General features: G+C 55.7%; 1 long non-coding RNA gene across 2 annotated transcripts; it reads right to left on the bottom strand.

Annotated features, from left to right (window-relative positions):
• Positions 1-928: 928 nt before the first annotated feature.
• On the bottom strand, positions 929-3,113 carry LOC108506356. 2 transcript variants are annotated; one of them, XR_001877751.1, is made up of 3 exons: positions 3,042-3,113; positions 2,094-2,306; positions 929-1,014 (listed from the first exon to the last, which is right to left on the bottom strand). It is a non-coding gene; the product is annotated as an uncharacterized LOC108506356 (long non-coding RNA). The 2 variants fall into 2 exon arrangements; XR_001877750.1 differs by lacking the exon at positions 929-1,014 and adding an exon at positions 1,266-1,336.
• Positions 3,114-9,284: the final 6,171 nt, after the last annotated feature.

The following is a 9,284-nucleotide window of genomic DNA, read 5'->3' as shown; positions in this document are numbered from 1 at the left end:
CGGAGAAAGTTGTCTTTATTTTCAGCTCTTTTCAATAACCAGAGGTCAGCCTTGTTTATACAGGATTATAACTGGAACGACAACAGCGATACCCATTGTGCAAGCAGCGAAACCCACAGCTAACCTGAAAAAGCTGTTTGCTCCACACAGGCACAGCCGCCACAGCCTCCTGGGCGATGGCCAGAGTCCTTGGTCCTCACCAGGGCTGTCCTGCCTCCCCTTCTCCTGCCTTTGCCCTGCCACAGCCCCTCCTGGCACAGCCCTGACTCTCTGGTGATGGTCCCACCAGCTCAGGGTGCCACACTTCCAGCCACATCACCCTGTGTTTGCTCTCCAACCTGCTCTCTGTGAAACCTGGGGTGAAGCACCCACACCCCAAGCACGAGCCAAGCTGTTGCAAATCCCACCCACGGTGCTTATGGCCTGACTAAATCCAGGGAAAGGCTTCAGCACAAGGGGATCTGAGCGTGCTGGAGCATGCAGTGCACACACGCTGCCTGGAGTCGCTTCCCTGGCAGCTGATTGCAGCAGCACTCGATGCTTTAATACCCGGTTCCCATCACAGAGAGAGCCCAGGCTTTTAGGAAGGAAAGTCTTACACTTCTACCAACTATTTCAAGACTCCCATAAACACATTTTTGGTTGAGCATTAATGAATTACCTCAATGCAGAGCTACTCATGCCAAATACATGAATACAGAGTGTAGAAAAGCCGCCGAGAAGCAGATTTGGCTGCCATTCAGCTGCTCCGATCGGCACAATTTCTTTTCTTGATTACAGTAAGAAAATGCTCTCTGCCTATGGCACTGCATCCTCCCAGGAACAGGCAGCTGGCTGACAGTTGGGCTGTGCAGAGCCTGGGCATGCCAGGGTTATTCGCTGCTTCCATCGCTTGAGTTGGAAGAAAATCCTGCTCGCTGGTGTCTGTGCAGGAGATGCAGCCAAGAACCGGGATCCTGCTCCCTCTGCATGCTCAGGCTGGCTGCTCCGGTCTGCCTGACCTCCTTTTGGGTGCTGGGGAAAGGAAAACTGCAATTAGGAGGGTTTCTGAGCCTGGATTTTTGAGGAGGTGGGTCAGGGCTGCCCATCTGTGGCCCTGCAGCCACATGTGCCCACAAGCACCACGGCCGGTTGCTGCTCCACCGTGGCCTCTCTCCGTGGAGTGGTGAACCCTCACCTGCAGCCTCGGGGACTGGCAGGAGACAATGTGACCCCCAGGAAAAGTGCAGCCTCCACTTTGCAGATGCTTTTCTCACCAGGGATGTGCTCTGTGGGTTCCCAACCTCCAGGCCTCACTGGGTGTCTGCTTAACCCTTGCTCCCTGAGCATCATTCAGCTGGAAGCACCATGGATAACCACTGTGGATGAGGATGCCACTTTCAAGCAGGGGAGAGGAGTGGAATGAAGGAAGGCAACAGAGCAATTACACCTCAGCTGTGTGTCTCAGACCTCAGGAGCTCACAGCAAGGGTTGAGTTGGTTATTGCCTTTCTGTTCCCTAAAATGAAGTTCCAGCAGCAGGGAAGCAGGAGTGAGGGAGTGGCTGGTTGCACCCCTGTGGGCATCAGGCCCCCCAGCTGGCAGTAGGAAGGTCAGTCATCTACTTTCTTGCTGGGAAGGCTGATGCAGCAGCACAGGACATCTCCATCTGGGAAAGGTTTGCTGTTCTCAGGAGCTGCTGTGGCTCCTGACATGGTTTAACTTAGCACGAGGCATTACCTCACCGGGCAGCTGCAGATGGCAGATGACTGCTGGCTGCACTGTGCTTCCCTCTCCCTTCTCCTCTCTCCTCTCTCTTCTCTCCCCTCTCCTTTCTTTGTCTGCAAGCCCCAACCCAGTGCTTTCTGCTCAGGTTTTCCACACATGGGCTGACTTGCTCACAGGATCCTGGGAAGGTGGTTCCCTGGTTTCTGAGCATCACCGGAGCAAGGCCTGGAGGAAGGGGTGTCCTTTGCAGCATCCCTAGAAGTGACAACCTTCACCAAAACTTGCAGCCCACCCCACTGCACACAGGATCTTGTGGCCACCTCTGTGCTTCACCAAGGCTTTTACCATCCAGCAGAAAGGATGAGGATGTTGCTGAGAGAAACTCACCTTCACGTAGACAAGGAAACACCAGTGGAAGAGAGTAGTTTTGGCTCAGAGAAGGGTAGATGCTGTGATGGCTTTGTGCCTCAGTTTCCTCATGTGTTGTGCAGGGCATGGGGCTTCTCCTCAGGCCCAGCCTCTCCTTGGGCCCTTTAGAGACAATAATCTCCCCATCAAAGGCAGGATGTATCCCGGTAATTTTGATAGAGTGCTTCTATCCTGTGAGAGAATGATAATAACAATTACAATAATAATACTAAGAATAGATCATAATTACAATAATAATGCTAAGAATAAAAAGAAGGACCTGAGAGTTTTCCCTCCCTGCCAGCAGAGGAACAACTTTTGCTTTTTCAATGCTGCATTAACAGAAGGGAAATGGAACATGTAGCATTTGCAGTTCAAAACTCCAAGAACTGTGACATCCCTCCCATAAATTGGACTAAAAATGAGATTTAAAACATTGCCAGAGGCAGCACTGTTTTCTTTACTTTCTGATTTCAGAGCATCCTTTGTGCTGCAGCTCAGAAAGCAGCAGTGAAATCTCCCAGCAGCAGAGCTCAGGGATGCTGAGAGCAGCCAGGGAGGGGTTCGGCACAGGGATGCAGGGTGGGATGAGGAGGATGGTGTGGACCCCCAAGGCTGTGCCGGTGCCGGGGATCCCGCGGTTGGCGGAGCGCAGGGGGCCGGGGTAGGAGGGAGGCTGCAGGGAAGGGCTCCAAGGGAAAGGCTTTGTTCGCGGGCCAGCCGGGAGCGTGCGAGGGCCTCCGGGCTCCAGCGTTTCTCCTCCACTTTGCTCCTGCTGTGCGCGGGAGCCGGGCCAAGGTGGAGCACGGCGGGGTGGAGCGGGTCCCTGAGGAAGGCAGGGGACAGGGGACGGCCGTGCATTTGGCCCTTAAATTGCCTGGGAAAGCAGCTCTGTCTTTCCATCTCCCCCCAGGGCTCTTCTCTCACCCAGGCTGAAGCCGTTTCCCAGGCTGCTTGCCCTGAACACCTCCACCTCTGCCCTTTGCCAGCGACCCCTCTTCTTGGCCCGTGGAGTCTCACTCTGATCTGCAAGTGCTCGGGGAGGATAAGGAAAAGCTCACGACAGAATGGCCCTTCGTGGAGCGCTCAAGCTGGAGAAATAAGGTTAAAGGCTCTTATCTGATGGAGCTGCAGCCTTGCCAAAGCCTGTTGCTATCAGCTCGGGACACATGTGCTATTGGCAAAGCTTCGGGGACACAATAATACAAACAGTTTTCATTGTCGAGTCAACAATGATGGGAGAAGGAGCCTGGTGCTATTACTGGTATAAAAGGCACTGTAGGAAAGCTCAGGACAGGAGGATGCAGTCAGGATCAACAGCAGGGTTTAGCAGATTACAGTTATATTTGTATTCGGGAAGGAGAAACCTTCCATCCCCAGTGGGCTGGAGCCAGAAGGATGGAGCCAGCGGTGGGGGTTTAGGCTGCAAGGAAAAACTCTTAGAGCAGCACTGGAAGCAGCTGCAGCAAAATGCTGATGGCAGCAGGTTTGGACAAGGGCAGGTTTGCAGTGCATCAGCCCAAGGTTATGCTCTGCTCATGAGGAGTCACCCAGGGAAAAAAACTCATGGCTGCAAGGCAAGGGAGGCTGTGCAGCAACAGCCTGAGATTTGCTGGATCCTCCACATTTTCACAACAAAGTCTATGTATTTGGAAAAACGCACACCAGGGGTGCAGGATGGATGGGTGAGGCAGCACATGCTGCACCCAGACCCTGTTATCACTTGGGCACATACAAGGATGGTGGGAAGGTCAGTGCCTCCACAGGACCGGTGCATGGTGCATTCCTGTGCTTCACAGGAGGAATCATCCTTCCAACATCTGTGTTGTTTCCCCCCACATTCCACCTCCTCAGCCTTCCTGGACCCTGTCATTATAAACAGGGGATTTCTGGAGAACACATACTCCTGGTCTGGACTGAATCTGTAGGTGGATGAGTGGGATGGGAGGATGAGAGGGATGGAGCTCGTGGGGCTGTCACATGCCAGCAGCTCAGCCTGCCCCAGCCCCAGTGTTGTGCTGTGTCCCTGGGATCAAGGCAAGGTCCTGATCCTTGATGCCACACACTGGTGAGGGCACAGGGAGGGTGTTTAAGGAATATAGGACCCAAAGTGCAAGATGGAGGGTCTCCAGCCACCCCACAGAGGGGTGGAAAGCAGACGGAGCATGGGGATCAAGGCGCAGTGCCATCCTGTACCCTTGGATGTGGATGGTGAGGTGACAGGGAGCATCACCTCCCTTGTGCCCATGGTAGTGAGGAAGAAAATGCAGGTTTGCCAGCAGTCGTGCCATGGTGGCAGGAGTCAAGCATACATCTATATCTATATCTATATCTCTATATATTTATATACCTCAGATTCATTTTTCATCATTTTTCATGGCTAAGCTTTGCGAATGAAGATTTGGGAAGGGCTCTACCCACATTTGTTACAAGCGCGCTGGTGGCTAAAAAGGCCAACGCGAGATAGACAGGTCCGGTTGCAAAAGGCACAGCGATCTATGTACCTCAGATACATCAGGCATAAAAGCCTCCACACCATGGGGGGCTGTAGGAGGCTGAAAAGCCGGACAAGAGGTCAGGAAATTATTGGCTAATGTCAGGGACCGAGCGGGGCCAGGGTGGCCATTCCCACCAGGAGCAATGATGTCAGGCGGCGGCCGGGGCCAGGAGGCAGGAAGCCCGATGCAGCCAGCGAGTCTGTCCTCCTTGGACTTCCCCGTGTGTTTTCATGAACAATGCATCCCGTGCAAGGGACACCACGAGGCTGGTCCTCCTGCACTGGGGACACCATTGTGCCCTGACAGGTGCTGCTCCCCATCCATGAGTGCTGGTGTTGCACCTTCTGTGTGGAGATTTGGCATATCTGCTGTATCCCTGTGAGGTCTGAGGCTGCAGGTCTGTTGCTGTGCCCCTGCCTGTGCAGGCAGGGCCGCTATTGCCCCTCCCTGGATGGCACATCTGGCCTTGTGTATGGGTAGACTGGTTGATGAGTTCCAGAGGAAGCCCTTGGAGAAAGAATGGCTGTGCCAGCTTAAGGGGCCCTCTCCCACTCCCAGCTCAGCTGTGGCAAGGTAAATACCTGCCTTGAGCATCCAGCCATGCCTTCCTGAGTGTCCAGATATTTAATCTGGAAGAGGCAATAGCAATTACTCAGCTGTGACGAGGAAAGGCTCTGGCAGACTGAGTCACTTAGGGATACTGGGAGATGCAGAAAAGCCTCTCCAGGATGGAGTTCCCCGCTGGGGTGAGGAGTACCCAGAGACCTGTCTCTACCCTCCCAGCTCAGGCAATCGGGCTTGGTTTTTCCCCCTGGCCCCTTTGTGAACCCAGCAGGCATCAGGAGTGAGCAGGGTGACAGCACTCAAGCCAGGGGCTGCAAACAGGGTGGTTGGGAAGGGGCAACACACCTGGCCATGAACACCCAGAGGGAGAGGTACTTCCTGAGGACGGCCAGCTCCTGGGTGGCCCCAAGGACTCCAATTTGGCCTCTCCCTCCACCACACCCAGCACACCCTTGTTTTTGCAGAGGTACCTCCTTGCCGGGGACGCAGCAGGCTGCGTTTGCCAGCGGCTGGCAGTGATGTCCGTGCTGGTGCCGACAGGCCGGCTGGCATGCTTTCCCCCAGGGAGGCTTTAGCAGGAGGCTGTGCATTTCTGGGAATTGTGTCGGGTAGGGAAGGAGGTTATTGTTCGAGCTGCAAGTGTGCGGTGCGCTGATGAGATCAGGGCTCGGTGCTCGGCGGTGGGGCAGCGGAGCCGCTGCAGCGCCGCTGATGGGGCGATAAGCGGGAGAGCGGCTCTTATCTGTGCTCCCATCGCTGCCGGGAGCAGCGGGCGCAACCCCGGAGACCTGGCTCTGCTGGGCCTTGCTGTCCTGATGGCACAGGGCAAAGGGGTGTCCAGGGGGCTTCAAAGGGAGTGATGGAGGCAGTGAGGCAGGGAGCACGCTGCCTTCGCCCTCTGGCACACCACCAGACCACAGCTGATGCACCAAGGGCCTCTCGTCCCTTGGCAAAGAAGCTCGAGGGGAGTATTACAGAGAAAAGGTCTCAGCCCTCTTTGCTGATCCTCTCCTTCCTCCTCTCTGCCAGTCAAACCCAGTTTCCAGCCCCTCTTAGGTCTTGACCCCAGTCCCGTCTGCTGCCACGTGCTTGCTTCTTTGCAGATAGGACACAGATCCCTTTGATCCCAAACTCTGTGGGAGAGTGTTTCAGAGCTCTGCTTGCAAAAGTGCCAAGAGGAAGGGGCCGGGGGGTTCAAGCCCTTTGCAATCCTTTGCTGCAGGTGAGTTGAGAGGTGCTGTGTCAGCCCATGAGAAGCCAATCAAACATCCTCCTCCTCAGGAGAAGGCCTCCTTCCACATGCCATGGCTTTTGACACAGAGCAAGTCACGGGATCCTGAAGGGGACAGACCTGCTGGCAGGGAGGGGCACCGCCATCCGGAGAGACTGCCCGGGTCTGGAGATGGCGCGGGGGAGCAGGGACAGCATAGGAAACGCTACATGGGAAAGCCCTGTGTGGGAGCCCAGGAGCCCCTGCCTTCCCACAGCAGACTTATCAAGGCACCAGTTCAGAGTGGCGCTTTCCATGGGCCAAAAGGGAAGTGCATACACACCAGACTTCTCGGGGTCAAGGATGCTGGGCAAGCAGCGAGCTGAGAGGCTGCAGGGGGCAAGGGAGGGAACCGGGGCGTGGGGAGGGAGACACAAATAGAAAAATGAATGGCTTGAACTTCCTATGTTTTATGGAGGCAAATAAAAGACAGAGAGGGGGAGAGAAAGGAGACCCGAGTGCCTGCACACGCTCTCACGCTCACACAGAGGCCAGCCCAGACCCCAAAGCCCACTGGTGGCTGGTTCCGTGTGGCAGCCGGCACCCACTTTGCTGGCACAACTCTGGGCTGGCTGCTTGTCTGGCCCAGTGTCCCCTGAGGGCACCTCATGAAGCGTGACAGGCTGCTGCTTAGCATTGACTCCTCTCCCTGTCATTATTATTTTGAACAGCAGCCAGTATAATTAAAATTGTTAGGAGGAAGAGGTTTAGGGAATATCCAAAGTGTCTCAGAAGAGCATCTGCAAAGCTGGAGGTCCAAACTCCACCCTGGCACTCATGATGAGCAGGGCCCAGGGGAACCATCATCTCCTCTATGTCCTCCCTTCTATGCTCCCTGTTTTGCAGGGTGGCAGAGGCTGGGCTACCACACAGGGTGGTCCTGGCCACGTTCCCCTCCGCAGCTGCTGCCCACTGTAGCCAAATCCTGCAGCCTTTCCTGGTGCAGGACTTGTCCCAGGAGGTCCAGATGGCAGTGTCCCCAGGCACAGGCTGCTCACCAGCAGATCCCAGACAGATGCAGTGGGAGGTTGTGGGGAGTGGAGGACACAGAGCCTCTGTGGGCTGCTCTTTCAGAGTGGCATGGATGAATCCTGCAATATCTTCTGGGAACCAGGATGCTTTCCGTTGTCTTAGGAGGGCTGGTGCCACAAGGCAAGGTATGGAGAGGTCCCTTGGCTCCTCAAAGGAGAAAGCAGGATGGTCTGCAAATCAGAAATGCAAGACATCACTCGTGCCAAATTAGCCAGGTTTCCTAAGTGTTTGTGTGGAGGATTTTGGCCTCCAGGGTCAAATGTCCCCAGTGCCAGGGCTAGGAGACTAAGGACATCAGACAGCTGCAAGGAGGAGGGAAAAAGGCAGATCCCTTCCTCCACAAGCTCATGGTTAGAGGATTAGAGCTAGGAGTGCTCCGCTGCTGCCAAGGCAGGCTCACAAGGGTGAAAAGGAGGGAAGATGCATCAAAACCCCTTCCCAAAATACGTGCTGCTCCGGCAAAGCCTACAGCAGCTGCTCCCATCTCCTAGCTTGGGTTCTACCAGCTACTGGCTGTCATTGTTCCCTGGATGGGGTCACTCACTACCAGCTCAGAGCCCAGTGTGTCACCCAGGGACAGCCAGTCCTTTAAGTGGTGACCCCAAGGCTGAGGACCTGGAGATATGGGCATCCCTGAAGTTAGGGGGTGTCTCAGGGCAGAGCTTCCCTGGGGGTTTCTTGGTTGGTGGGTGGGTGGACAAGGCTGAGTCCAGGAGGGCCTCTCATCTCTGCCTTACCAAAAGTGGACCAGATCAAGCCTCCAGTGGTTGGAAGCAGGGAAAGGGTGGAGTTTGGGTGGCTGATTTCAAAATGAATAATGGTGACTTGAACTTACTGGGGATATTGGAAGCAAGAAAAGCTCATCTGACTTGATCCAGCCCCTCTACTGCAAACAAATCTTCTGAGAGTCACTTGGGAAATACTGTAGCCCAGTGGGAAAACCAGGTGAGACTTTGTGGGGTTTTATTTTGCAGGAAACTTTTCCTGGCTCCCCAGCTCTGCCTGCTGAGGGCAGCTGCCAGCAAGGCACTACATACAGAGACCTTCAGGGTGCCTCTTGGTGCGCAGGGGTCAGCTAAAGCCCCCTCCCAGCCTCTCCCCAGAGCTCCACTCCAGCCATGGGCTCACCCCTGCTGTTTTTAGCACATTCAAGTAGCTGCTTTCACAAGAGGTAAAAGAAAGTTCATGGATCCGTTGACAGATCAGCCCATGCGGGAATTTCTTTGGGAATTCCTGCAATAGCAGGTTGGCTCCCGCGGAGGTGGAGTTTCCTCTGGATCTACCTCCACCCAGGCTCGAGGAGCTGGAGCCACCAGCTCCACGCTCGGGGGGCCGGGCTGAGCGACGCCACCGCTGAGTCCCAGCCAAGGTCAGCCAGAAACCCTCCCCGCTCTGCAGAACGCCTGTCCTGTTAACCCTTGGGAAGAGCAGAGCTGGCAGGGTTGGGCTGCAGAGCCGGCCTGTGCCCGTGGGCGGGCAGGGACAGGGGATGTGCCTGGCAGGCAGATGGGGCTGCAGGCGTGAGGGTTTCATGCCATCCTGCTCCTTGGGGACCCACTGTCAGCCAGGTAGTGGTGAGGCCTGGGCGAGGCCGGTGGCCGTGGTGGGGGGCCAGTGCTGGCGGGGTGACGGGTTCCCGCTCGCAGGCCGGGAGCGATGGGGTGACGGCGCTCGGCATCGGTGACTGTGCGCTCTGGAATCTGAGACACGTCCCCGGCCATACTTGTGGTCAGGAACCATCTTCGCGTTGCAGTGTTACAAACCACAGGCACAGTGGCAGCAGTGCCGCTCGAGCGTGTCTCTGAC

This window comes from Lepidothrix coronata, unplaced genomic scaffold (genome assembly GCF_001604755.1).
Source record: "Lepidothrix coronata isolate B3197 unplaced genomic scaffold, Lepidothrix_coronata-1.0 Scaffold212, whole genome shotgun sequence".
In the NCBI taxonomy this organism is placed as follows: Eukaryota; Metazoa; Chordata; class Aves; order Passeriformes; family Pipridae; genus Lepidothrix; species Lepidothrix coronata.
The sequence above is the reverse complement of the archived record's forward strand: the minus strand, read 5'-3'. Positions and strand labels throughout refer to the sequence as shown.